This window comes from Tyto alba, unplaced genomic scaffold, assembly GCF_018691265.1.
Source record: "Tyto alba isolate M040663 unplaced genomic scaffold, T.alba_DEE_v4.0 Super-Scaffold_30, whole genome shotgun sequence".
NCBI lineage: Eukaryota > Metazoa > Chordata > Aves > Strigiformes > Tytonidae > Tyto > Tyto alba.
Window position 1 is genome coordinate 1 of NW_024881305.1, and position 27320 is coordinate 27320.

A 27320-nucleotide genomic window follows, 5' to 3' on the forward strand; every position below is an offset into this window, starting at 1 on the left:
GTAAAAAAATACAAATCTTACCTATTGATGAATGAAAAGATGTGCAGGTGTCTAATCAGGTTAATCTGTGTAAGCTCTGTGCTCACTGACCCTGCTGAAGGTACAACACAAACCCAGCTCACCTGCAGTCATTAACTGTGCAGATTCCGGCCAAAACATGGTATTACAGTCAAATAAAAATAGACCCTGGTCCTCTTCTGCCTCTGTTTACACAAAAAGTAGTGAGCAAAAGCCAAATGGGTGTTCCTCTAGATTGCCACCCCAATTTTGAGGCTCTTGTACCGCTGCTGATGGACAGCAAAGACTGTTTGCATGCTTCAGGTTCACGTGCAGGGAAACCTGAAACATGCCTTGAAATTTGTCAAGAATTCTGAGAAATTCACCACCTGATCTTAAGCCATTTAAATTCCTGTGTTAGGAAGCTGGTTTCTGTGGGGTCTCTAGACACTGATGAATGACACGGTCTTTGAGAAGGTGACTCAGAGGAGGAACTAAAAACACCCCAAAGACTAAAAACTTACTTGTGTATTTTCCATCTCTTCCAGGGGGTGATTATCTCAGCCTGAAAACCAGAAGGGAAAAAAGCCCACAAATGAAATCATAGAATGTATCAAGTAAGGTATTTCCAAGAGGAGAGCAATAACATGGTAGAAGGCACTGGTCAGATACAGTTCATGGTTCTGCTCGCCCACATCTCAGACAGCGGAACCAGAATCACAGAATCCCAGGGTGGAAGGGACCTCGAGGATCAGCTGGTCCAACCTTCCTTGGCAAAGGCCGGCCTAGACAAGGTGGCCCAGCACCCTGTCCAGCTGAATCTTAAAAGTGTCCACTGTTGGGGGATCCACCACTGCCCTGGGGAGATTATTCCAGCGGCTGATTGTTCTCGTGGTGAAACATGTTCCTCTTGTGTCCAACTGGAATGTCCCCAGCAGTAACTCGTGCCCACTCGCCCTTGGCTTTTCCACGGGACTCCTTGTAACAAGGGAGTCTCCCTCTTCTTTGCAGCCCCCCTTGAGATGCTGGAAGCAGAAGAGCTGCCCAGGCTGGCACCAGAGGATCTGTCTCTGCTGAGCTCAGGGACTGCCGGCGGGACTGACAAGCTGAGAGCGGTGTCTGTGGGGCCAGTCACTGCCGAGAGCAGCGCCAGTCCCAGTCCCTCACCCTCACCCTGAGAATCAGCGCTGGCTAACGGGTGCGGGGTTTGGATCCCAGTCCACACTCCCGGGTTCTGTTTCTCTCGCTCAGCCAAGAGACAAGTCCCTGCACCCCTGTGATCCGGGAAATGGAGATGGGTGTGCTCTTCTTGGTACTCGGGAAGAAGTCACCCTGACTATTAACCAAGTAGCATCTGAAATCATAGCCACCTCCTCCTCTGAGAGGCAAAGGTGCCGATGGTATTTAATTGCACTGGTGCTTAATTAACATACAATAGTGCTATGACAATTGCAAAGTATCTTATTCAGCTGAAAAGGCACAAATGTTAAGCAAGCAGTACAGAATGACAACTGAAATTACAGTCTGGGGAGAAATCTCTGGTCAAATCTAGGAGAAAAATTTTTCCCTGACCAAATAAGGATGTTTGAAAACACTGAAGCCACACATATACAAAGTTAACCTACAGCTGTCAAAGAAGATCAAAAAATCCTGCTGTATTTTCCTGAAAAAAAAGAACTCTCTCATGAAAGAAAGATTACTGCACTAGAGAGTGAAAAAGAATTGGGCTGATCTCTGATTTCAGGGTTTGGACCATCAGATAAATTTCCTCTAACAGCACTCAGTTACAGTTGCTCAGCTACCATACTTTGAAAGAGCTGCACGGGTATTTAGCCACATACCTCCCATTAAAGCTAAATCATCTTAAATAAAAGAGTTGTTGTGTGTCTAACTACCCATGGAGCTCCTTGAGAAATTTTAAGAGACTACATTGACATTATGTTCTCTTCTGTTCCATGAAGCAGTGGAGGGCATAATCGCCCTTCTCAAGCAACATTGCTTGCAAACTGAGTTTTCATACATTGCATTAGTGGCATTCGGTACTGGCAGAGGCCTTACCCATTTAAAAAACAATCTTCACACTGCTACAGAGGTATCTTGTTTCTATCAGTGTCATTTTTCTGGTCTTGATTTACATCCAAACCCATCAGCTGTTATCCAATAATGCACATACTCTGTCCTGTACTTCTAAAAGGTGCTCTAGGGCTAGCTGATGCTATGTTACCATTTGTGATAATGATTTGATGTCTTCCTGTAGGGCTGTCATACTCTCTGCACTTTTGTTAATGGATTTTTCTAATTCTCTTGGCACATTTGCAATAGCCCTTTCTAGTTTTGCAACCCCCAACCATGGGATAAAAGCTGTTACACACAGGTGGAACTTAATGCCACATTCTGTCGCAAGGCTGTGACACTTTTTCCTGTAGATATCAGTAGTTAGGAGCTAAAGAGACAGAAGAGATACTGGTTCTAACCTGTGTGGATGGTATTAATGCACTTAGAATCCACTTTTTGTCTCAGGTTGAGGGTAAATCCTCAAATGCTGTTTCTCCATCTAGCCAATATTGCCCTGGTAGTTGTGTCAATGGGTAGTATAAACTTCAAAAAAATCTGAAGCGTGTAAATTATTTCCCGTAAAAGTGTTGGCATGTGCCGGATTTGGTTGTTGAGGTAAACCAGTAAGGTTCAGACCCAGGGTAGATGACTCAGAGCCATCAGGATCCTAGAGGCCTGTAGTGGCAATGAAAATTGTGTTGTTATCTTTAGCTTGACTGTGGCTTCCTGCAGAATACCAAATTAATCTCTCTGGAATATCCACATAATCTCGGGAGTCTGCAGGGCCTGATAAACTCCATTCAGGAACAAATCTACAGCTTTAGAAGAGGTTTTATGTAAAGGCTTCTGGAGACTCTCCCTTTCATGCTCAGAGGATGCGGTATATAGTAAGGTTTTGGAAGAATCTGTGGAGTAGTGCCAATTGCCTTTAGGCATAGGAACATTCCAGGCATAAGACTCTCCTTTTCACCCATATGATCCTAAGATGTGAATTGTCCATTTCCATTCATTCTATTGCTCCTAATATTATTATTTTTTATTCATTTGCATTCTATTAATTTTAATATATGCTCATTTCCAGTTCCCAGCCCCCATAGAGTGAGTAAGCTTGTCAGTAGGTTTGCTCTCCAAGCATACCCGACGTCTCCTTTCAGACTAGTGACAAAGCCTTCTTGGCGGAAAGGCGGGATCCTTCCTTTCTTCAGTGAAAATTCATAATGTAGATGCCCATCCTTGTGCCACTGAGAGTTTGATGGGACAGATACCCAGGAGACTTGATTTCTGGGAGAGGATGGGCTTTTAGCGCGTATCCAACAGTTGGGCTTGTTTGCCTCTGCTGCTGTGGTTTGGAATGTGGCTATGGCCGAATTAAGGCATCAGTATGTATAACCCATATTCTACCACAGGTTTATAAGCAAAGCTACCAAATTAAAACCTAGGCTTCCAAATCACTATTAACAGGGAAAAGAGACAGACACAAATAGCAAAAATAACTATCCCTTGGATACAGAGGACAGCACTGAAATCAAAAGGTTTTCCTGACTCCAGAAACCCAAAAGGCGTTTAAAGATCTTAACCAAGCAGTCGTGGATGCTTCCTCGTTATCCTTGCCAGATGACAAGCCTTTTACATTATATTTACATGAGGAGAAAGGAATAGCCAGTTGGTGCAGAAACGTCTGCAAGCTGTACCGTATACTCAGCAGAACCAGAGTTGGTAATTCAAGACATGATTTCATGTGCAAGGGCTGTTGCAGCAGCAGCTGTGATGATTGAGGAAGGAAGAAGTACTGTCCTGGGGCACTTGCTAACGTTGCTGGTTCATTTCTTCCTTCTTAGTCCTCCTCTCCAGTGCTCAAGCAGCTGTAGACATGCCAGAGTTGGGAAGTACATGGGTTTCTGGCAATAAATGCTCATTGGCTTCCTTGACTGAACTTTCCAGAAATGCAGCAAGATACCCTCAGACACCCCGAGATGTCCCCTCCCTTCGCTGGCCCCGCGCTGTGGGCAGCCGAGCGCCACACAGCACAGCCCGCTGCCTCTGCCCCGGGCTGCCTTGCCCTGGGTGCTGCTGGCAGGGGGCACAGCGGCTGGTGACAGCCTGGGGGGGACAGGAGGGACAGCACAGCCCCAGGGGGTGGCAGGGGGGACACCGGGCGGTGACAGGAGGGACACCGGGCAGGGACAGGAGGGACACCGGGCACGGACAGGAGGGACACCGGGGGGACAGGAGGGACACCGGGCACGGACAGGAGGGACACCGGGCAGGGACAGGAGGGACACCGGGCGGTGACAGGAGGGACACCGGGCACGGACAGGAGGGACACCGGGCGGGACAGGAGGGACACCGGGCGGTGACAGGAGGGACACCGGGCACGGACAGGAGGGACACCGGGCAGGGACAGGCCGGGCGGTGACAGGACACAGGCCGTTTGTCATCACGCATGGGGTCACAATGCGCGGGGGTGTGCGGTGTGCCGCGGCACCGCGCAGGGACGCACTCGTGGCCGTCCGTGCCGGTGGCGTCTGGGCAGCCCCTCACAGAACGCTGAGGCAGGGGCGCCCGAGTCGCCACAGCGAGCGGTGGGGCCTGGGAGCGCTGCGTGTCAGCCCGGGAGCGGCGGCCGAGCCGGGGCCGTGGGGGCCTCTCCCCACCGTCCGCCCGCTTGCCTGGGCTGCGAGGAGGAGCCCGGCGGGCGCTGCCGCTGCAGCCCAGCTCGGTCGCTGGGGGCCGCAGGCTGGAGTCGGTGCAGAGGTGGGGGCCAGGGAATTGCCGTCTGCCTGAGGCCCCGGGGCAGGAGTGCCGCGGGCTCTGAGCGCTGTCAGCCCACTCGAGCTCGGCCCGCGCTGCTGGCCCCGGCCCCCTCGGTGCGCCCGTCCCTGTGCCGCCGCGGGCCCTGACCCGCAGGCCACAGCACTGTCACCGAGCGGGCATCGCCTGGCCCCAGCCATGGCGTGCATCCATTACAAGTTCGCCAGCAAGCTGCACTACGATGCGCTCACCTTCAGCGGCCCCCACATCTCCCTGCGCGACCTCAGGCGCCAGATCATGGCCCGCGAGAAGCTGAAGGCGGCCAACTGCCACCTGCAGATCAGCAACGCCCAGAGCAAAGAAGGTGCGTGGGGGTGGCGGGCGCGGGGCCTTGGGGACAGCCCGGCTGGCGGCCTGGCAGAAATCCGTGTTTCACAAGCCTTGAGTTTTTCTAGTAGAAGTGAATGGAATTGTCGGGAGTTTTGGGAAACTGTTTAATGTGCTGGGAGGGCTTTGCTGCAGAAGGGTCTCTGAGTGTTGTCTTCAGCTGCTCATGTACTTTCAGCTTCACAAGTGCTAGCAGGTCGAATGGCCAGCTGGCTGCCGTCACTCCTGTAACGGTCGGGTCTGTGTAAGACAGAGAGTTAGAACCAGAATGTTGGATGGTAATAAACTGTGATGGAGCCTGATTATAATCACCAGAAGAAAAAGTATTTTGAAATAGGCAGCGTGCAGACTCTGTTATAGCAGGTGAAGAACAGAAAGCAAAGTTTTTGAAGAAAAATTTATGCTTATAAATCTGTTACCCCCTAAAGTGTTGCTCGGATAGCCATAATACCAGTTTTACGAAGCCTGTTGCTTTGGTTTCATACATTATGAGAATCCAGTGAAGAAAAAGTATCAGCTTCACTAGGTTCTGTTAGATGTGGTGTTGCCCCAAGGTGAAATTAAAGAAGGAATATCTTTCATACTTCAAAGACCATCACTCTTATTTAACAGTGACAAGATCTGCCTCTGGGTAGGTCGTGTTGCACTTTGACCTTTGTAAAATGAGTACAGTACAAAATTCTAAACTTGGTATATCAGTGCCACAGGTGTTTATTGAAGCTTTTGTAAGGGTGCTTTCCAGGTGAAGATGCAAAAATCCCCCAGTGTTTTTCAGAGCAAAGCTAGAGAATACATTTCAGTGTAATATATATGTATGCCAAATATCTGTTTTATATGCATAACTGTGAATTTCAGTTTTTATGAATCAGATGTAGATGCTTAAGCTCACCTTCAGAGGGTAAAGGAAAAAGCGAGACCAGAATATTCTGCCTAAATGGGGTGTTTGGAATTCTTGCAATGTGGGCACAAATTATTAGGGTTTTACCACTTTGTCCGCACAGGAGTCCTGAGTAAATGTTGAAACGATGCTGGAAAGAGCAAAGTGAACGTTGAGTGAAGATGGCCTACTTGTTCAGATTTTTCTGAGTACTCTAACCTTTACAGTTCGGTAGCTGTTACTTTTCATAATGGAAATCTAGTAATAGAAGAAATGCTAATATAAGCTAAAAGTAAACAGGATTTTAAGTATCAGTGGAAAAAAAATGAAAGGATGGACTCTTTTTAAGATGCTGGAAATGCAAAATGGATGGTTAGGGCCCATTTTAAAAAGGGGAAGGGGATGGGGGTGTGTCCTCTTCCATGCTCACTATAGAGACATATTCTAAACAGGTAGAATTCCCTTCGAAAAGCCTATACTCGAGCATGATGCATTTAAACTTGCCTCCTTTTCAATGGATGAGAATTTCATGGCCTGTCTTTTATAATAGATGTTCTCGCGATATTGTGGAAGAACTGCAGACTCCAGAACTCAGGTTTCTTGAGTACTCTTTCCTGCCCTGTAACATTCTGACTCAAAACACTTGCTTATCAGGCAAAATACAAAAAAAACAAAACAAAAAAACAAACAAAAAAACAAACAAAAAAAAAAAAAAAAAACAAAAAAAAAAAAAAAAAAAAACAAAACCAACAACAACAACAAAAAAAAAAAAGCAAAAATCCAAAAATGGACTCTGAGCTGGTCTTAGATTAATAGTTTTAAGGAAGAATACTGCTCTTATAAGACTGTGTCTTGGGCTCAGAACTTGCTTGCGTCCAGTGCTGCAGCATGCACTTGACTGTTTTAGTAATGTCACAATGTGATGTCTTCAGAGCAGACTCATGCTAACTTTGAATGACATCATTTGGCCTCACAGCTGATGTCTGTCGGTCTGTCTGTCTGCTGGAATGCCTTCAACACTGCAAACAACTTAGCATTCTAGAGAAGACATTTAAGCAACTTTTAAACCTTGCCCTTCACTGTGCCATTTTGCATGGCAGTGCTAGTAGGGGGGGATTACTTTGGTCCCACCTCAGAGTGCAGTGAGTTCTTGGGCTGCCATGCAGCATCATTGGGTAGAGCTTTCAGAAAGGGTATGGAGTTCCCCGTTTCCCTGGTTGAATGGAGGGTAAGTCATATAGCCATTCACAAAATATGGTGTTAGGGTGGAGCTCAGGCACTGCCTGTCTGGGAGTTGGCTGCTCTGACTCTGTCACCAGCAGGTCTGGGACCTCTCCGGGGTGTGCTGTCGGCTGGGGTAATGTCCCTTAAAGGCTCTTAGGGCAGGCTCAGGTTGGCTCATTACCGCGTTGTCTCCAGCACTGCTTTTGCTTTCCCAGTGACACACTTGGCAGCAAGCGCTGCGAAGAAGACATTAAGGCTTCGAGCGGTCTGTATAATCAGATTAAGGATTGAAAGTTTTTTAAATTATTAAATATTAAAATAGTAAAGATTTCATTGACTCCTCCTTTCAAAGCAATATAGGGGCTCTTTTGGAGCACACTACTGTATAATAATAATGCAAATGAAAGTTCCATGAATTGTTTGGCCCACAGAACTAGCTGATTCAAGAAATGATGATATACCAGGTGGAGGTGAGATCATTGATAGCTATTCTGGTGGAAGCTGAAAACCCGGAAAGAGTAGTCCAATCTATTACTCAGGGTGTTTCGAGGCAGTGCTTTCAGTGCCTGCTACATAGACGATTTGTTTGTCTCAATGTGTGCAAGTGGGGTTGATTAGAAGAGAATTAAAAAATCACATGATGACAAAGCACATTTTTAAGTGCCAGGAGAAATGTGTTCTTGAGAGTTACCCCATTTTCTGGTAGAGACAGTCTGGCACGTTAGTAGTCATTTTCACCTCTTCCTCTGTACGTCCTTCCCCCAGCAGCATAATAGCTGGTTAGCAAGGCATCTAAGCCTAACACAGGCTTTTCTTTGTCGTTTCACATACAAGCTTGCCTTCTGATGACTTCTGTTCTGATGAGCTTCCGTACTTTATCTGGGTGAAAATACTTCTCTAGATGGGGCTCAGAGAGATGCTTTGGCAGTGCTGTCAGCCTCAGAATGGTGGATTTTGAGTCAGACCACCACAGCAGTGGCTCAGAGCATCCATGCTTTAGCTAAGTGTCTGTTCTTTTGCGGAGCGAGCTAGTCAGGCCTTAGAATCCAGTTTATGGAGGTGAGACTTTGCTGTGGTTTGTTTTTCTCCAAAGATCGACTGGTTTTGTCTAAGGGAGGCAAAAGTAATTTAAGCTAGAGCAGGAAAGAACCTCATGCATTCGCAGAGTCTCCTTTAGTGGCCTTTGAGACCATTTTGCTGTTGGCTTTCAAACTTTTTTAAAATGAAAAAGATTTTGCTGCTTGTGTTTGATTATCAAGCCTGAAGATTTCTTGAAAGCCACTGTTAGTGCATTGAGATGATAAATGTGCGATGTTACATATAAAATTTTGCTTTTCTATCTGTAAAGGGATTCTCTGAAGTGCTATGAAATTACATATTCATATACATTCTTACAAATTGACTAATGTTTTTTTTTCTGTATTGATGTTGTTTTCAGAATACACGGACGATAATGCCCTGATTCCTAAGAACTCATCGGTAATTGTTAGAAGAATCCCTGCTGGAGGAGTTAAAGCTACCAGCAAAACATGTGTTAGGTAAGTCCCCATAAAGCACTGTATTCGTTGTGAGGGGTTTCAGTATGTCAACTTCGTCTATGGATATTAGTTTACAGAGGCATTCAGATTGTATCCTTCTTGTGAAAGCTGCTGTTAATCTTTGTTGTCATGGGGTAGATTTTAATGTATCAGTCCCAAAGTATAATTAAGTTTTTAGTCCTGCCGGGACGTGGAGCTCAAAATCCAACAACAGTGACTTTCAAGATGATTCTGTTGGGCTTGTTCTTGGGGTTGAATTTTCTGAGAGCCGAGTTGTAGATCCCGTTTCCTCTATGTGTGGAGATTCCTTATTATGTGTGCGCTTTTATTGCTTTTATAGTAAAGGCAGATATGCACTGTAGTGTAAACCCGTAATCAGAAGATTCTCAGTGTTTGTCTATTTCTTGCACTTGGGGGAAGGGGGGTGCGGAGGGGAGGCGGATAAGGCAGGTATTCTTACACCTGAATTCCAGGGGTTTTGCATACTAGCTATAGAGGAGGGACCGAGGGTCACCATCTGGTGAACCATGCAAACAAGAAGTTTCATTCATAAGTGAGTCCTGTTAGTTTTCTAAAGACAATGTCCATTTTGGGCAAGAGAAAAAGAACAATATCCTGAAGTGTATTGCCTTTTGTGTGAGTACGATAAAGAAATGGTTAATCCTTTCCAAACTTGAAACTCAGCAGTTTAGCACATTACCAAATACTACTAGTTATCTTTCTAAGTCTGTTTTTACCCCAAGCTGATATCTCTGCTTCAGGCTTTAATCCCTTATTCCTAAAATGTACAGACTTTTAATAAATACCGGGTGTATTGGTTAAAATTACAGCTAATCAAATGCAGTCCCAACCACAGGATGATTGCTGTCATTTAGGCATTCATACAGGCCAGTTCTGTACCAGCTGCATTAGCACTCTTTGAATGCTCATGTTTACCAGCCTTCTCAAAGAGATGCCAATCCACCCCAGTTGGTAGATATTACTCGCTTGTGGGTTTGCCATGCCTTTCTCATGTTGGTTCTCAAGAAATAAAGTATACTGATGAGCTACAGTGTGTCTCCAACAAGCAGCACAACGGCATCCTGGTACCCGTGAAGCATTTGCCAGCATAACCCCCTGAATTTACGAGGCTCTGCATGTAACTTTGGGCATATTACCGCAGTAGTTGTTGCGGTGCTTTCAGGTACTACCCAGTAATTCTGGACGCCACAGCACTGTGCTTATAAACATGACCTTGTTTTGGGGGTTAGTTTAAATACGCTTGCTTAGTGCTGTCTGGTCAATGCATCCTCCGTTTCTGGTTGGATGGCACCTTCTCCTGGTGGTGTAATGCTGCCCTAAAATGAGGGGATAGATGCTGTTAGCATCAAAGATCAAATCGCTACCGGTATGTGGGGATAAAGAAAGAACGGGCCTGCTGTTCTTCCACTGAAAATTAACCAGGCCAATTAGCTTTCTGTTCCTTCAGCTGGAAACATTGCAGAAACAACTGGTAGAGTGGTGAATGTTTGGGAATGATGAATGTGTGCTGGGATGGTGGAGGGGATGGTGGATTCAAAAATGCATTACTCACCTTGTAGTGTGTTCTTCAAGGTAAACGGCTGAAGAAACCCTTGTGTGGTAATTTGAAGTATTTCCTTGTCCTTCCTCATCTTCAGGAGGTACCTGGCTGTGCTTGCAAGGCTGGTGGTGCTCCAGCAGTGCCAGGAAGCATGAGCCTTTCTATTTGTACCTAAATTCCAAAGCAGCCTTTGAATTGCCTCTGCTCATGGGACACTTTGGAGGATGAGTGGATTGTTTGCTAACTCTCTCAGTGGTTACGTGTCTGATTAATGATGAGTAGCGTGCAGATACAGATCGATGAGCATGTGGAATCTTGTCAAGTTTTCAAATGTTATGAAGATTAGCTAAAGTTCTGTAGCATTTAGTCAATATAGCATATGTAGCCCATTTAGTATTTTGGCCCTTTTATGGCTATGTGTGGTAGATAACTGCACACAGTGCTTGGGCTTCCACAAAGAAACAGTGTTCTAAAGACCGTGCTGCTGACATTTTTGTTATTTCATTGTCAGATGACTGATTTTTTTCACTTAAGTGACCTTGCACTTTGAAGTGTCTGGACTATCAATCGCTGTTCTTTCTTAGAAACTAAAGTACTGTATCTGGTACCTATTTATAAGAGTAGGGATACACAGATTGGCTAGAGTTACCTTCCTATTTTGATGGTTGATTATCGAATAACACAAAACTGTGATACAGACTTCATCTTTTTGATACTTATGTAGCAGAGACAAAATAGCTGAGGACTTGCTCTTGCACCGTTGTGTCCTGTCTCTGTAAGTCTGAGGGTAATTGGTGACAAAGTAAAAGTGGGATACTGAGGATTTCTTTTTCATTGCACTGAATGTACCAAGAGAGAACAGTTTACATATACGAATAAATTTCCACATTCACCAGACTATCAGAACAGAGTGTTTTGATGTTCAGGTTTTTAAATGTGTTTCCACTGATTTATGCTGGGTACAAGTGCCTTATTTGAAGTTCTGATCACCTTTATTTCTTCTTCTAGGAGTCGAACTGAGCCAGTGAGTGGAACATCAAGAGCAGTATGTAAAAACACAATCTCTGACTTTTTTCTACACGCTGCACTTAATTCTAAACAATGTAGCTTTGTATTAATTTTCCAAACATAAACTTAACATATTTTCCAGTAAAACTTAGTAGATGTTGTAAAGACAATGTATTTGATTCAGCACAGTAAAAACCGAGTAATGCCACCATTGGCACAGTTCTAATGTGAATATTGGTATTTGCGGCTAGTTACACAATGCATTTCATAAGGAATGCACTAGAATATTTCCTTTATGACAATGTGTTGTACAGATAATGGATGATTGGTTTTAGGTCACGTAGGTTCAAGGTTTGCACAATTGAACATGGCGTCATGTTCTACATCTGTCTTCCGTGTTGCCGTGTGCATTTTGTTTCTTGCAATTAAAATTGTTTGGAGTGGGTTTTTTCGCCATTTTCACATTGCATCACTTAGATTTTGTTTTTAAATACTTTCTTTGCCTAATGATTTTGGAAAATGTTATCAAAACCCACTGAGAAACCATTGTTGTTAAACTCGGTACTGTTTCTTTGTTTTGACTCGGGGGTGCAAGCATATACTAAAACCAACATATCCCATACGTTTTGAGGACAGTTCTGTGCAGCTAAATGATTCCCTTTTGTGTCCTGAAATACTTGGGTATTTGTTCCCAGAACTGTATAGCTGAAGCAGTACTGTTTGGGCCCCTCGGAGTGCATAAATGGCTCTCATAGACTGCCGCGAATGTAAATATCCTTGCTACCCAAAGTGGTATTCTAAAGTTCTGCACTTGGCCTTTCCGCTTGATCAGATGAAGCAGTTTAGTTTAATAGTTTGTCTGCAAATGAAAATATCTAAACCCCAGTGTACAAATTTTTGCACAGGGTTAGAGCCTGGCACTTTTGCGGGTAGAATCCCTGTCCTTTTTCTTAACTTCTGCCTGCAGTACATTCTTGGATCTGGGTGACTTCAGGGTTGGACGCTGCTTTAATTTCCTGAAGGTTAAACTTTTCTTTAGTATATCACCACTTTGCATTTACATTTGGAAAAGGGGCAGCATTTTTGTTCAGGTTTGAAAATACTGTCACTGTGTTACTAAACCAGAAGTAAGTAACACAAGGAAATACTTGACTGGTAATGGTCTAGATCTTGATTGGCCCCTTGGGTTAAATCCTGTGTGTAACAACGCATTTCAAAATAGTCTTTGCAGTATAAAAACTACTGCGGGATGTTTTTTATTTTTCATCTTTAAGTATAACTGCTTTTTCATCACTAGAATGGCGGGAGGCATTACATTAACCCTGGAACACTGGATCTGATCACTTGAAAAGCTATTAGGATAACTTCATGTAGAAATTCATGAACTCTGGGTCTGTGTTCTGTGAAGAATACAGCCTTTGATTCTTGTGGAATGGCATACAATCAAAATTGAAAACTTTTTGTACGTAGGCCTAGAACACTACTTCGAAATCTGACATCTGTAATTCTCTCAACGACTGGTTCAGATTCCTTTTAGGACATGAATGCCTCCCATTCTGAATTTGAGTCACTTTAACTGGCCTAGTGACCCTTGTAGTCATGTAATGCATTTACGTGAACCATGTTTATAGTATCTGATCTACTTTAGATGGGTTTTTATTTCTTGAAAACAGTTTTTTCTCTTTGTTTACCTAGTATGTGGATAAACACAAATCAGGTGTTCCTAGGTAAAGTTAACCTTCTTTTAGCCTCCTGTGTTCCCTGGCATGCCTTTATTACATTGCTGCATAACACCTTACCGAAACCAACACAGATGTCTCCAAAAAAAATTTCAGAAAGAGGAAAAATCCTGGAGTGGGAGGGAAGACTTAGTGTTAGTTAGAGCCCATTAAAGTAAAGGAAAGACAAAACCAAAACATGCCCTTCTTGTTTGCTCTGACTGCACCTGATTCGGGCTGTGGGGAGCCGTAGGGAGGGTGGAAGCCTTGCATCTCTCTGTACAAGCCCTCTCTCTCTCTCACCGGGAAAGCACCCAGCCTCAGGTGTTCTAGTGCTAGAGACACTATTAGCTCTGTTCTTACAGCGAACTCAGGTCTTGGTCTGAAGTGTGGGGGGTTTGTCTTTGTTTTTGTTTAAATACGCATCTGTCTGTATGTATTTCAAAGCAGAACCGGGATCTTAGTGTGGCAGGAATAAATCACTGGGAAGTTTGCCATTACTGATGAATGGTAAAGCAGCAAAGGTAAAATGAGTTAAGATTTTTTAAAAAGGATGCACAAAAGCTTACACTTTGAATATTTCTTCATTGTCTTGCTCTTATGTTTGCTGTCGTTCTACACTTCCAAGTCTGTGCTGCTGTCCTCCTGTTGCCACAGTCAAAGCAAGAAAGTGGATCCTTTTTGGTTTAGCATTCCTATTGCAGTAACTGCGAGGATCTCTAGTTGGTATTTGTCCTTAGAGGCTGCAGAAATGCAGAGAGTTGTGCCCATTGTTTTATCGCTGTCGATCACAGCCTGCAGTCTAAGATAATACAAGTAACCAGTTTTCTCAGTTTTTATAGGCTACTCTGTCATGGTAAACACCTTTGTTTCACTAATTTGAGCAGATTGGTTTTTTTCTAGATTAAGTAGTGGGTTACATTTATGGCTGATGGTTCCGATTGGTGTTTTTCTCTGGCTTTGGTGGGGTATGGTGAGTTTGGCATTTTTAAGCTTGTTGACAGGAGGGGCAGAGTTCATGTTTCAGGGCTCATATGCCCGTGCTTTATTTTGACACACAACTATACTTTGTTCGTGAAAGCATAACCATGTACATTTATAAATTATGAGACATTAACTCATTAACTTACAAACTACACTGAAAAGAAGTCTCCTGCTTCCCTCTCAAATAAAGATAACTTTTTTAAAAATTCCCTGTTAGCTGAAAACTGACAGCTTCCCCCTTCAACTTTTAAGCACTTGTGAGCATCTGACAAGGGTCCCTCTCTGAGATATTCTGGAGCAATAAGTGGATCTCAAGGACGTTCGGTTGTTTTAGTTCCTTCTCATTAGCCACACGGGCACTCTTAAGCTGTCATAGGTTTGGACTCTGTTTTGAACAGATACAATTACTCTAGGTTGGAAATGGCTTTTTCAGTGACACTCGGAGGATATAGTGCAGACTTTCAGGATACAGTAGAGGTTAACTATTGCTATATTTTGATTGTAGAACCTGAATATGTGTTTATTTTTTTTTTAACAGATTGATGACTCTTCTGCATCAATTTCTCTGGCCCAGCTTATTAAGGTATATATTCTTATCAAGTACTCAATAAAAAAAAAAAAAAAAGGTTTTTCATCATATTTTTAAATCTTATACTGTGATCTATAGCTGGATAACTGTTGTAATGTGAACAAAACTTATTTTTTAATAATGTACGGTATTTATTTTAACTTTAAATGTGTGTATATTTTGTTACTATCTTGTAAGGATTAGTGCCCAATTTGGGAAGATAGAAGGGGAGTAACTTCACAGACTCAACGTAATGTTGCAGTATAACCTTCAGAACAAAAAGAAGAAGTACTTCAGAAGCTGTTTTGCTGTTTCTCAGATTTTTCATAATTTTGTATTGGAAACTTACACAGTTTTCATAGAAGATTTTAATTTGCTGTAAGTTGTGAACAGCCGAAAGAGAAGCGTTCCTGTACCATGCACAACTGCATGGCTATTTTCTAATTTCTAGCCACTGCATAGATACATTTGTGGAACGCTGCACAGTTTCATGTAGACAGTGGACAACACAATCTGATTTGTTTGAATGCAGGCTGTGGAAATTGTGTAAATGCACCTAATTGTTTGTAGGAACATACCACATGTACGTGTGGCATATTAGCAGATGTGACTTTCCGAAGCTGTTGTAACGCCATGTTTTGCTATGGAACTGCTTGCATTATTTGCTCAGTGCTGTGTAACTTTGTCTGGGAAAGCACTAGTGATTGCACTGTGTGAAAAGGAGGAGTGCTAGCCAGGGAAATTACTAGTTTTTAAAGCGATAAGGATTAGAGAAGGTAAGGCCTGATCCAGAGGAGCTAGTTCTTTCTTCTGCAAATAAAGTCCGGAGTTCATTTCCAAGAAAGAGAAACCTCCTCACCCTCCCAGTGCAGAATTAAATTGTGTATATTTGGGATAAAAACAAAACAAAACAAAACCAAACCAAACAAACAAAAAACCCCACTAAACCTAATTACTTTGGAAGGTAGCCACCAAAGGAAATTAGTCTCCATTAGTGCTGTCCCTAAACATGCCCTTGGTTCTGTAAACTCATGTGAAGTTTTACTCTAAAATGTGAAACGCTGTCAAAGTGGTGTATGCATTGAATCTTTCGAGAAAATGTGTATCAGAAAAATGCAGGAACGTGGCATAAAGCAGCTCAAAACTGTTACTTATTCTAACCTCTTCAGTGCAGACTGGTTTAGCATGGAGGCAACGTGTTGCGAAAAGTTTTCTGCATTATTATTACTATGTATGAAATGCTTTATTTGAATTTTGGTCTATTCCTAGTAATGCTTAGTCATTTTGGGACGTGTTTTGCAAACAAACTAGTAGAGTATCTGTAAAGTTTTCTGTAAATGTTAATGAAATTCATTTCATGGATGTCAACCTGGATTATGTTACGGTTGAGAAAAAACTGTGTCTATGAAACGGCCATTTAATAAACTGTTGAAACTAGTTGGTTACTTTTGCGAATGAATGCATGTAAAAACAAAACCACAAGTGGTTGATCTGAGTGCTAGGTGCTTGAAGGTCTAAATCATTTACAGTCACTCCCTTAGGCCCTGCTTGTGTCTGCACTAGTGTGTAATAAAAACATTTGGACAAATACTACTGAAAAATCTCATCTGTCTTCAATAACGTGAAGATCTCATTCTGTGTAAAGTTTCTGTGACAATTTGCATGTTAAAAAGACACAGTCAACTGGAGAAAAACTGCAGGTTGTGCTGACTGTAGTTAAATCCCTTCATATGAAGAAGTTAGTAGGCAGGGGACGTGCCGTTTGGGCTGCCTGCAGCACATGACGGTCAAATTTCTACCAAAAAGAACCTTTTCTATTGCTGAGGCATTATAAAAGGCTTGATTCCTTTTAAGGCTTCTGTGTCTGAAGCCAAATTTCAGCGAGCAACATCTTCCCCAACTCTTAAGTTGTGTGTCCTTTTAATGCTGGAAAATGTAAATAATGATACTTGCATAGAACTCTCTCAATTAAATGTACAGTGAAGACCTTCCCCTTCAAATAGTCTGGAGCATAAAAATAAGTTTTAAAATATTGGATAATAATTTTTTTTCTACACATAAGTTCAGTCCACTTGGAAGAAAATTGGACTGGTTACGCAAGTCTTTATGTAAGGCACAAACAGAGCCTAAGGTTTTGAGTGCCCAAGAATGCTCTTTTCAAGTAGGTTAAGAGGCACATAAACACCCCGTCATGGCGTAAGGACTCCCCAGAACACCTTCAGGAGAACTATATTTTATATAAGCAGCTGTTTTCATGCAACCTCAGCTAGGGTGGTGCTGCTCTTACAGGATTAGCTGAGTGGTGTTGTCTTCAGGTGTGCGGGCTTAGATGTGTTTCTGATGTGTGTGTCAAATAACTGCCTGTTAAACAGACAGCCAATCTGGCTGAAGCCAACGCTTCCGAAGAAGACAAGATAAAAGCTATGATGATACAGTCTTGCCGACAGTATGACCCAATCAAGTAAGTGTTGACAATGTCAAATCTGTTCTCTAAAGGCTATGGAAAAATTGTAGAGATGTTTGCTTGAACAAGAGTGACACATGCATGTCTTTTTCTTTTTTCCCCTCAAAATCATAGCTACATGAAGAAATCCTTGGGTCTACCTCCACCATCATATACTTGTTTTCGTTGCGGAAATCCTGGCCACTATATAAAGAACTGCCCAACAAATGGGGTAAGATTGTGGGGGACTTCTGGTGTTACTTTGTTTTTAATTGTTGTGCCTCGGCAGTTATGTGACAAATACATGAATATTCATCTTGAGAATTGTTCCTCTTGGGGTGAAATACAGAGGTTATATGGCAATGGTGCAAAGCCCTTCAAAATCCAAGGGAAAGATGGAATTTTCAACATAAACTTTTCTTTTTTTCTAGGTCATAGACATTACATATGCCCAGAGATCTTTCTCTGTGAATTTGAATGCATATTTATATATTTCAATCTTGCTGGAATTTTTTTTGTTAAAAAGTTCAAAACACTGCTCAAGCCTGTGGAGCATCCTGGCTATATTCATCAAGCAACCCTTAGGCTGAGTTAAAGGGGAGGATTAGAGGCTTTTGCTGCTCAAAATAAGCAATGAAATGTCATTGTAAGTGTGGGTCTTAAGATGAGATATGTCCATATTTCTTTTCTTATCAGGACAAAAAATTTGAGTCTGTTCCCAGAATTAAAAAGAGCACAGGAATTCCGAGGAGTTTCATGGTGGAGGTGAAAGATCCCAATACTAAGGGTGCTATGCTGACCAAGACAGGAAAATATGCAATACCAGCTATTAATGCGTAAGTATGGAATTAATGGGACTGACCAAAAAGTGAACGAGAGAAGCCGTGCGTAAATGCCTGAGTGACAGTGCAACCAAGTTGGCCAGCATCTGTAAGTACGAGGAAGGAAGCACTGTCATTGTATCTTAACCTTCAAATCTGTGATACTTTCTAATATTAAAACAGGGCGCTCCTGCTGGTCACGACCCTGGAAGTTGGCTAAGCCGATATTTCTACAAAACATTTCAGTACTGTTTACAGTGGAGCCCTTCCCTTTGAAAGCTGCTTTTGCTTCTGGTTTATGTTTTGAAAGCTTTTGGCAAAATTTAACAAATAGCTGTTGGACTGAAATGTCCTTCCCCTCTGGCTTTTACCAAAGCCCACGTGTGAAACAGACTGACAATTTCCTGTTGCTATAAATGAAGAAAATACTACTGTGTGCTGACAAGAGTGGCTGTTTTAAAATGCACTTGGCAGCACTTCTGATTTTCTGTCATGGATCTCCTTTCATAGAAGCTGTGACATGGACTTCCATTTATAAAACATAATTACACAGTGACTAACTTTACCCCGAGCTTGCAATTTACATTCACCCTCTGGCAAAGGAGAGGTGGGATTCATGTCACCTGATTTCTAGCTGTCAAAAATGATTTTTCCAGTCTGAGCTAATTTCTTAGATGATCCAACAAATGGGAAAGTTCTGCAGAAGGAAGGTTGTTCCCCCCCTCCCTCTTCCAGTGTTGTGACTCTAGAAAAGTAGGTTAAACTAAACGCCTGTGGTTGTGAAGGCTAATGTGGAGTGAGAATTCCATCGATCATCCTCCTTTCATAAAAACCAAAGCTTGGAAAAGTTTTCCTTTATCCATCTTTAACTTTTTTCTTTTTCCTTCCCCACTCACCCTCCAGGGAAGCTTATGCTAGAGGAAAGAAGGAGAAGCCTCCCTTCTTACCAGAGGAGCCATCCTCTTCCTCCTCAGGTGGTGATCCTCTTCCAGAGGAGATGTTATGTCTCATTTGTAGAGATATCATGACTGACGCCGCTGTTATTCCCTGCTGTGGAAACAGTTATTGTGATGAATGTAAGTGTTCCTCCCATGTTTGTTAGCTCAAAGCACCACATCTGATCTTCTGAAAGCAGAAACAGGAGATAACAAAATTAACTTTGCTAACAGCTCTATTTAATACTTAACTATACCCTGATTGGGGAAAAACCCTGCTCATAGAAATGAAGAAAAAAAAAAGCAGAAAGCTTTTTTTTTTTTTTATGCATCTAGTTCAACCCTCTTTACTTGCAGAAGGACAAGTATGAGAGGAGTGCTTAATTGTGCAGGTGATTACAGTATTGGATATCAAATGCATTTAGCCTGTCCACAGCCTTTTCTCTCCTGCAAAACTCTATGGCCAACTCGGGTGACTTCCTGTGATCTGCAACAAATGGCTAGTTAGGCATGTGATCCACATTCTGCTCCATGGGAGAGTCGGTTAAAACCTTCAGGACTTGAACATACTAATGACTGAGATGCGTTTTACTCATTAACCTTGAGGTTGGTGACTTCGCACTGTACTAGATAGTGGAAAAAAGACTAGTTGGAACATCAAGACACGGCCTACTCTACATCTTCAAATATTACAAGACTGAACTGTCAAAACTGTATAGTGATTTGCTGCGTACTATCAAGTTTTTACATGATTGAACATTTATAGATTCAGGCTCTCGATTCAAGACCATATTCACCATCAGTCATTTAAGTGTTTTTATAATCGATTAGAACCAACAAAATTTCCTTAATTTGCCTACGAACTATTCTGATGATTCTAATTATTCACAGGTATTAGAACAGCATTACTGGAATCTGAGGAACACACATGCCCAACATGTCACCAGACAGATGTTTCTCCTGATTCTTTAATTGCCAACAAGTGCCTACGCCAGGTAACAGGAAGATTTTTACATCAACTGTTTGTAAGAAAAGTCTGTCTGTAAAAAGGTGAAAGGGAGGAAAATATTAATTTACATCTCCTTAAGCAAGGCTGAATCGAATAAAGCTAAATATATTTCTCAAATACCTCATCTGTTGTTACAGAAGCATGCAACTCTTTAGAGACAACCTGGCAAATTCAGGTCACGTGTTTGTTTAACATGATTGCCTCAGTTTGGTGTTAACACTGAAGTACTTTAAATACAGATACTCTGAGTTACCAGTCGTTAAAATCAGTGTTTAATGTGATGTGTTCATACAGCACAGAACGCTTTGGGCTGGAAGGGACCTTAAAGGTCATCCAGCCCCAACCCCTTCCCCCAGCCCAGGGTGCTCCCAGCCCCATCCAACCTGGCCTTGAACCCTTCCAGGGAGGGGGCAGCCACAGCTCCTCTGGGCACCCTGGGCCAGCGCCTCCCCCCCCGCACAGGGAAGAGTTTCTGCCTTATGTCTAATCTGACTATATCTGTATGTTGGCTTATTTTAGGATTGATAGTATTTATGGGAACACAGGAGTCATTTTACTCTGTGGAGGCTTTTGTCTGTATATCTCCTGGAGGTTCCTACTACCTTCTTGTAAATGTTTTTCTGCCTTCAGGCTGTGAACAACTTCAAAAATGGAACAGGCTACACAAAAAGGCTCCGTAAGCAGATTCAGCAGCAACAGCAGCAGCAGCCGCCACCACCTCCACCGCCACTCAGGGCTCCAACACCTCCTGCTGCTCTGGTGACGGCCTCTGACTTGCTAAATCTTCCTCTGACAATCAGCACTTTGTTGGAAGAGAACATAAGTTTTCTTTCAACATATGCAATAATACTTGTATTTTGCTGGAGCTTATTTTCCAACTGTTTGCATTTATTCACCAGGGCTATCAGGTTCCTGTTCTCAAGCAGCCAACATTACCAAGTCTTCTGGGCCCCCAAGGACAATCAATACCCACAGCTGGTAAGTAACTGCAACTTTAGAATTTCTTCTAAAAAATTGTCTTCAGGTAAAGTGAATGGGATTTTTTTCTTTTTCCTCTTCCCACGCCAAAAGTTCATCCAATGAGAGCTGGTGGAATTCGCTCAGCAGCTGCCAGTCCAGGCTGGGAACTGTAAGTATTCTACAGAAATTAAACATATTATACATACTGTAACCTGCTAAACGATGCAGTAACACGTAAGTTATAAAACAGCTACATTATCATGAAATAAGGATGCACAGATAGTTGTGGAGAATACAAATGGCAATTAATTTTTAAATGGCTTCATTTGGCCTAACAAAGGGGTCCTGTGCTTGCATTAAGGTTATTTAAAATAAAACTCCAGTGTGTAACTCAAAGAAGACTCTGAAAAATTAACTCTTTTTGAGGAAACCATAATTACATATCAAAATTAAATAAAATTAAAAGACCGGATGGAAAGCCAGCCTTTTGATTGCTGGCTGAATAGGACTGAAGTAATTGATTTCCCAATAGAAATCAGCCTCCAATAGATTTTTTTAGCAATCTATTTAATATTGACAGAGCAAATTATTGGAGGAGGCAATGCTGTTATTTTATGACAATTTTGACTGTCTTCAGTTTAGTCATCTCAAATAGCCAAACTGTTTCCTCTCACCTAGAGAGAGAGGATTCTGTTTTATCCATTATTGCAATGTCAAGTTATTCCTTCCTTTTGGTATGTATTTGTTGTAGAGAGATTGTAAGGGTGCACTGTATTTATAAAATCGTAAAGATCAGTCAGAACAAAAACCAGGATCCATCGCACAGATTGTCTAAGACCTCAAACTCAGTAAGAAAGAAAATAAAAAGTCAGGGACAAGAACAGGCCAAATACATCATCACGAGGCAACAACGCAGGAAACGTGTGGAAGAGGTTAGAAGTCTGAGAGCAGATGAGTTAATCCCTGTGCAGTACGGTGAAGATCAGAAGTGTGAAGTATTAAGTGTATCAAGGAGTGGCAGAGGAGCAGTGGGCACTTGGCTCGTGGGAGATGGGAGTCTCTTTTAAGCACAGGCAGACTCCATCCACAGTTGCAAAGCTGAGTATACAGAGAGAAGACTGAGGGAGCTGCGGGGGGTGAGGGTGTGGAAGGAAGTATGAGGATTGAGAAGTAAGCGTTGTCTCAAATGAAGGTAAATCAGGGAGGGAAAGTGCTCAAGGTGAGAACAAGAAGTGCTTGCCACCGTGCTCCTGCTTCGTTCCTTCACTCTTTCAAATCAGAGCAGAGTGTAACAAACAGTGATACGTGTTTTGGGGTTTCTTTAAAAGTCCAGACTGAGGACGCCACACAGGGAACATGTCCAAAGGACTCAGACCCCAACAGTACCAGCACCAACACCGGTCTTTGTGCCTGTGCCTACACCTCCCTTGCACCCTCCACCACCCCACTGCACCTCCTCTCCCACCGCGGGTACCACCACCACCACCATTTCCTCCTCAGTACACACCTGGTCAGCCCCCACCTGCTGAGTGCACTGTCCCCCCTCCAGGATATCCCCCAGCTCCTGTAAACATGTCATCAGCTTGGGTGACAACAGCAGCACCAGCGGCTCGTTCAAATCCCACCCCAACGACACGAGCACCTCCTTTACAGAAGCACAGAATCACTGAGATTGGAAAAGGCCTTTAAGATCATCAAGTCCAACCGTTAGCCCAACACTGCCAAGCCCACCACTAAACCACATCCCCAAGCACCACATCTACACGTCTCTTAAATATCTCCAGGGATGGTGACTCCACCACTCCCCTGGTCAGCCTGTTCTAATGCTCAACAACCCTTTCATTGAAGAATTTTTTCTTAATATCAATCCAAATCTCCCCTGGAGCAACTTGAGGCCATTTCCTCTTGTCCTATCCCTTGTTAGCTGGGAAAAGACACTGACACTCATCTCGCTGCAACCTCCTTTCAGGTAGTTGTAGAGGGTGATGAGGTCTCCCCTCGGCCTCCTTTCCTCCAGGCTAAACAACCCCCAGTTTCCTCAGCCACTCCTCACAAGACTTGTTCTCTAGAGCCTTCACATCTTCATTGCCCTTCTCTGGACACGCTCCAGCACCTCGATGTCTTTCTGGCAGTGAGGGGCCCAAAGCTGAACCCAGTATAGGAGGTGCAGCCTCACCAGGGCCGAGTGCAGGGGGACGGTCACTGCCCTGGTCCTGCTGGGATTCCTGACACCAGCCAGGCTGCTCTCGGCCTCCCTTCCCTAGGGAGGAGTTTTCCAGAGAACAACAGAGACTTAAAGTGGAGTATGCATTTGGCTCAATGAAGTTGTGCTGGTTTTCGTGTTTATATTTTGATAGCGTATCGCACTGCAGTTACACTGCATCTGACATGAGCAAAAATGGCATCGTGTTCCTTCCAATATACTTTCTCGTTGCAGATGGCAAATGTGCAAAACTAAAACAAGACAAATGTAATTCTGAAACTTTCCCTAAGCTTTGTAGGAATTCTAAACTGCTTTTGCTTACATAGGATGTCCACCTTTTGCATTTGCATGCAGTATGCATTTTCTCATATTGGCCATGTTTTGTTTCTTGGTGTCTTTTGGTAAAAAAGGTCAAATTAGAATTGGAATAAAGGTGAAACTTCTTTTAACAGGGAAAAGAAAAAGTCCAAACTCTATGAATTTACAAATCATTCTGCAAAGGAACTGATGGAATATAGAAAGATTCAAAAGGAGCATAGGCGTTCATTTTCCAGGTAACTGCCTTCCCTGTCTGCAATGGAGCAGCAGATTGGCTAGAAGAATCAGGAGGAGATCCACTCCACCTCTCTCTCGTTAGGTGGACTGGGTGATTCAAGGGATTAGCAGTGATAGGAGTTCCATACGTAGGTTAGTAGCTCCAATATGGTAGAGATTACAGTTGACCGACAGCGATAATTTGGCAGCAGTTCTTCCAGAGCAGGTGTGTCTTTCGGTAAAGCTTCTCTGCAGTGACGTCCTTCACCTCCTGACAGCCGTGAGGAGGCCAGAAGCTGAATAGGTGCAGCTGCTGGATTTTGTGTGTCTCCCTGCTCTGATTGTAACCATTACCACAAAGCACTTCGGAGGAGATATGGGAGAGAAATTGTCTTCATTTCCACTTCTGTTTACCTCATATGCATACATGGAGGGATTTTAACCTGGACTGCCAGCTGGTGGCTTTCACTAGTAATTTGTTGACATTTTAAATTTTTTCTTAGGAACTGAAAGGTCAGAGCTGTTTGTAGAGAAATCTTAAATTGGTAAAGGACTTTGAGAGGAGGCATGATGCTCATGAACATATGTGGAATAATGTAAAAAGGCTCTTTAAAAAATAACAAAACTTGTGAAGAAGAAACTCAGGGTAGCTGATGTTTTTTATCCCTAGAATTGACTTGGGCAGGAGTCTGAATAGCTCTCTCTTAGTACTGCTGCCAGTATATTTCCTTGAGTAATGGCCTCATGGCATATTACTAGATTCTGAGTTTAACAGCTTTTAGATATGCCTTTTCTTGAAATGCGGGCACTATCCTTGGTTAGAGCTAGAGCTACGTGCAAAAATTTGCTAGGGCATCTGTCTAGAAGTCCTGTATGTAAGATTGCAGCACAAGTACTTTGCATCCTGTACAAGGTCCCAAATAAATAAGTAGGGAAGTTAAACAGACTAAGCTGGCACTGTAAAATGGAGCTTTACTGTCTTCAGGTTAAATCGTGTTTTCTTGATATTTGATACTGCGCTGTAGCCATTAAAACTTGCTCTTTCTGCATCTTACTGCAACAAAAATGATTTGCACCGCAGGTGGTTGCGGAGTAGTGAAAATGTACACATAGCAGTAGAAGCCAGTAAACACCCCCTTAAATCAGTCAATAGCTCTGGTAGTTCACGTGACAGAAGTAAGTGGAAATAGATGTACCCTTCCTGTATATTTTCACACTAACAAAGCAGCAGTTCTGTCTTGTAAGTGGAAACCTTTGCGTGTTGCCAAATTCTTCCGTGTGCAGTAGCATTTTCAGCATCTGAAAGAAGCTTTGACATGAGCCTATGGAGAGGGAAAAAGCCAAACCAAATTTGGGAGGGGAAAAAATTGGGGAGAGTTACTCTTTTGAGTTAATTTCATTTATTTTACTTTGTGTTGTGTCTTTCTTAAGGTCCAAGTTTCCCTGCAGTGCTTCATCTTACAGTAGAAGTTTGTATAGCTACTCCGAGGCAAGATCGGGTTCTTCCCGCACTCGCTCCTACTCTCGATCATTTCGTCGTTCCCGTTCTCGTTCCTACTCGCGATCGCCACCTACCCAGGAAGAGGCAAAGGGAGGAGGCACAACCATCGTTCTAGGTCAAGGCCACGTGGTTATGATCAAGGTTCAAGGTCAAGATCACCCACATCCAGAAGGTCCCATTCACGGTCAAGGTCTCCAGTATTTAAAGGCCAGCCTCCCCCTAAACTTAGAAGGAGAGAGGGAGCATTTTAACAGATATACAGAGCTCCACCATATGATATGAAAGCTTCTTATGGCAGATCTGTTGGCTTTAGCAATCCATTTGACAAAGGACTGATGCAGAGAATGGGAAATGAACTATAGCGAAAAATTTTACAAGGGCTGTGCTGTTGGCGCTCAACCTTGACCTCCAGTAAACAGAGAGGACTTTTCTCCAGCTAGGTTTGGTCCACCTGGGATGAGATGGGAGGCCTCACCAAATGCTCGGGAATGTAGGGAGAATTATTCTGGTGGACAGAGCTACCAAAGTCATAATAGAGCTGGAAATTACGCTGAAAAACCTTCTGGAAGAGAGAGCGATGGCATCAAAGACCCTACAAAATCCAAAGAGAAGGTGGTGGAAAAGCCACTGGAAGATGACGAAGGAAAGAAACATAAAAATTACCAGAAGAGAGGACAGTGGGAGGAGAATTAAGGGTTTCCCAGTCCTGAGTGGTATGGGAGGTGGGAGACAACCAAGGGAACCAGTTACAGCAGCAGATGTTAAAACGAACTCTCTGTTCCCAAGCAGATATGATGCCACCCCTGTGAGAGATAAGTTATAGAAGCAGATGCTGTTGCTTTCAGACCAACCTCTGAAAAGGAGAAAAAAGAGAAGAATAAGCCAAAAGAGAAGAATAAGCCAAACCCAAAAATTGAAGCGACAGAGGAGAAAGTAGAAGTGGCCGTTCCTCCCAAGAAAGACAACATAGTAACTCCAGCTCCAGTTCCCAAAAGCAGGTGGACACCGATCATGAAAAATCTCCTTGACAGGAACCTCCTGTGAAAAAAGTGGAGGAGTAGACAACTTTAATTCCTTTATGTTCTTAATTCATCTTCATATGATCTCTTGTCAGGCATTTTTGAACTTGTGCATGCTCTTTATTTTGAAGAGAAGCACACAGCATCATTTCTCTTTTCTTGGTATTTAGCTACAGCTGCCAACCTTTCCAGAGCAGAGTTATGCTGTAAAACTTTTTTTTTTTTTGTGAGGAGAGCAAGAGCAATCTCAGGAAAAGATCTGCCCTGTAACAGTCACTTTAAGAAGAAATGGTAATATCTGCAAACGTGACTTTCAAGTAACTCAGCTGGGCTAATAGATGTTCACATAAGCTTACTGCCCTCAGACCAAAATCTTAATTGGAACGGATAATTAAATGGGCAGCTTGCTCTCTAGATTTCTTATTTGTGAATTCATAAGCACTGATTATGTATTCATGTAGTGGTTTGGGTAGTCCAACGTGTTTGTTAATTCTGACTTGGGGAATTGCTCTAATTAGATAGCACTTGGTCAGTGCTGTTTTGGTTCTAGTTTGATTTGAGTTTATAATGGCTTTAATCTTCCTAATACAAGTCTTGGTGTTTTTGTTGTTACGTTTAATACAAATATGAAGACATGACTTCAAACAATAAACAACATGTGATAGAAAGAAACCTGATTCGGTATGTCTTTAATTAGATGTGTTGTATATTACAAGCCATGACAGGTCACTGGAAGATGACTTGATTGGTCAGTCCAGTGGACAGCTCCCTTTTATGTTTGTTTTCTTTCTCGTATTGGATGCATCAAAAAGCTCAAGAAATTAAGGAAAATGGCTTGAAAGGTAAAAATAAAAAGAGGCGATTGTTAGTAAAGACATAAAACTAAGAAAATCGGCATCTTTGCTGAAGAAAGAGCAGAAGGTGGCTGACAAACTCAGGATACAGCAAGTATATTCCTTCTCCATGTTTTCAGGTTTCTCAGTCTTTGTAATGAGTCTTGAAAGGCCTCTATGGTTTTTTTCCTCCTTCAGCTCCAAAGTAAGCTTTTTATGACTTCATCATAACATTGCTGCCATACAGCTTTGAAGGACGAAGGATTAAGGGTGAACAGTGAACGAGTATTTTTTCAGGGTGGGGGGTGGGTGGGCGTTGAAGGGAAGAGCTTCTTCTTGATTCTCTAGCAGTCTTGGTGGACACTGGCAGGAGAAAGCATTTAACTGACTTCTT

General features: G+C 42.8%; 1 pseudogene; it reads left to right on the top strand.

Annotated features, from left to right (window-relative positions):
- The first annotated feature begins 4631 nt into the window (after nucleotides 1-4631).
- Nucleotides 4632-26135, top strand: LOC116961000 (annotated as a pseudogene).
- The last annotated feature ends 1185 nt before the right edge of the window (nucleotides 26136-27320 follow it).